Consider the following 2,500-nt stretch of genomic DNA (forward strand, 5'->3'; position numbering starts at 1 on the left):
AAAATGAAAAAAAAAAAATCTCGCCGATGCCGACGAAGATTCACCAAAAAAGTGCCGATTCTTGCAGATACCGATGGCGATTAATTGACACGCCCCTAAATTGAAAACAGTTCCACGCGACCACATCAATTAGCTATAGACAGTGATATTTTCTGTGTGTTTAGACCTTATGGATACCTTGTATTGTGAAACATAATACTATTTCTAATGCGTTGAACTTCAGTGAAATAAAAACTAATCAAACTAGTAAAATCATTGTTCATCAACCAAAATGAAATAATAAGAACGAAAACTCGTTAAATGTTCAGTCGATAAAGTCATTTGTATATCTACCAATCTATAAAAAGAGAAATGAACATGTCAACAGAATTACCAAATCTTTTATGATATGCCACGCAAATCATAAACATTATAAAAATGCATCATAGACTCACACACACAAAAAGGAGGGGCCGGGGGTGGGTGGGAAGAATGGGAGATATACACTGTAGATATTATAATCATTTCACGAAAAAAAATCTAGTGAATATTTTCATTTTAATCAAAACTTCAGCTAGGAAACGTCTCGTGAGAGTCCGCATTTCTCACGGAATGACTCACGATTTCCTTCTTTCCAGGTGAGTTGTGGGACTGGCATCTTCCGTGAGAGTGAAAACTGTCATCTCTTGTGAGAGTGAGACAGCTGTCGCCGATCCACGGGAGGTCTCAAGGTAGGAGGGGTAGATTATGAGTCGTGTATCTACTCATGTTACATTACATGTTTCATTGTGTGTGTGTGTGCGCGCGCTCGTGCGTGCACGAAAGCGTGTGTGTTTCTACACGTATGTACATTGTACCTGCAAATGCAAATGTATATGTGAAAGTATATGTATATTCTGTTCCCTCTTACCTCTTCCCTCTCGCCTCTTACCTCTTCCCTCTTACCTCTCGCCTCTTACCTCCCGCCTCTTACCTCTCGCCTCTTACCTCTCGCCCCTTACCTCCCGCCTCTTAACTCTCACCTCTTCCCTCCCGCCTCTTACCTCTCGCCTCTTAACTCTCACCTCTTACCTCTCGCCTTTTCCCTCTCACCTCTTACCTCTCACCTCTTACCTCCCGCCACTTACCTCTCGCATCTTACCTCTCGCTTCTTCCCTCTCACCTCTTACCTCTTCCCTCTTCCCTCCCGCCTCTTATCTCTCGCCTCTTACCTCTCGCCTCTTACCTCTTCCCTCTTTCCTCCCCATCTTCCTTCTTCTCCCTTTTTTATTCTTCCCTCTTCCCTTTCCCCTCTTCCCCTTTCCTTTTCCCTTTTTCACTCTTCGCTTCCCCTCCTCCCTCTTCCTTCTTCCCTCCTCTTCCTCTCCTTCCCTCTTCCCTTCATCCCTCTTCTCTTTTCCTCTTTCCCCTTACCTTTCCCTTTTCCCTCTTCCCTTCTTTCATCTTTCCTCTTACCTCAACCTTCTTCCCTCTCTTCCTTTCCTCTCTTCCTCCTACCGTTTTCCTTCTTCCCTCTTCTCTTTTCTCTTTTCCCTCTTCCCTATTTTCTCTTTATCCACTTTCCTCTTTCCTCTTCACTCATCCTTCTTGCATCTCCTCTCCTTCTCCCCTCTTACCCTCTTCCTTCCCCCCCCCCTTCCTACTCCCCTCCTTCCTTGTCACTCTTCCCTCTTCCTTCTCTCCTCTCCCTTGTTGCCTCTCCCCTCTTCCTTCTCCCCTCTTTCCCTCTTCCATCTTCCCTTTCCCCCCTTCCCTCTTTCCTTTCCCCTCTACTGTCTTACCCATACTATCCTCAAACTATTATAACGTTCGTGAGGTCCTGCAAAATCCTGCTTCTTTCCTCTTTCTTCACACCTTTCTGATAAGTGATCTTGATCCTATGGGTGTTGGGTTGGGGATGGGTGATGATGGTTTGGTGTGTGTATTGGGGAGGGGGAGGAATCGAAGGGGGAGGGGGAGGGGGGGGAGGGGCGAGGCCATGTCCAGCGAGGTTGATCTCCGTCAACCAAACTCGTCCTCAAAGTTTAACCTGGATTATGAAGATTACCCCCTCCCCCAGACCATTTTCTGTTGCCCTTCTGTCTGCCTGTCTGTCTCTGTCTGTCTGTCTGTTTGTCTGCCTACCTGTCTGTTTGTCTCTGTCTAGTCTGCTTTTCTGTCTGGGTGCTTTGCCTCTCTGTCTGTCTGTCTGCCTGTCTAGTCTGCTTTTCTGTCTGAGGGCTTTGTCTGGACGTCTTTCTGTCTGTCCGTGTCTGTCTTATTTCTCTTGTGTCCGTCAGTCTCTCTTGATCTGTCTCTCTGTCTGTGTGTCCGTATTTTGTATCCGCATGTCTGTGTCTGTCTGTTTTTGTATCCGTCTTTTTCTCTGACTTTGTCTGTCTGTCTGTCTTGTCTGGATATTTGGTTGTGTTTGTGCGTTCTTCTTTGTCTGTTTCTTTGTGTTTCTCGAGTTCGTCCTTTGGGAGTTCTCATGGCGTAGTGGATCGAACACTTGTACAGTTACAAGTCTCTCTCTCTTTCT

Source organism: Oratosquilla oratoria, chromosome 20 (assembly GCF_046742065.1).
Source record: "Oratosquilla oratoria isolate Oo_2021 chromosome 20, ASM4674206v1, whole genome shotgun sequence".
NCBI lineage: Eukaryota > Metazoa > Arthropoda > Malacostraca > Stomatopoda > Squillidae > Oratosquilla > Oratosquilla oratoria.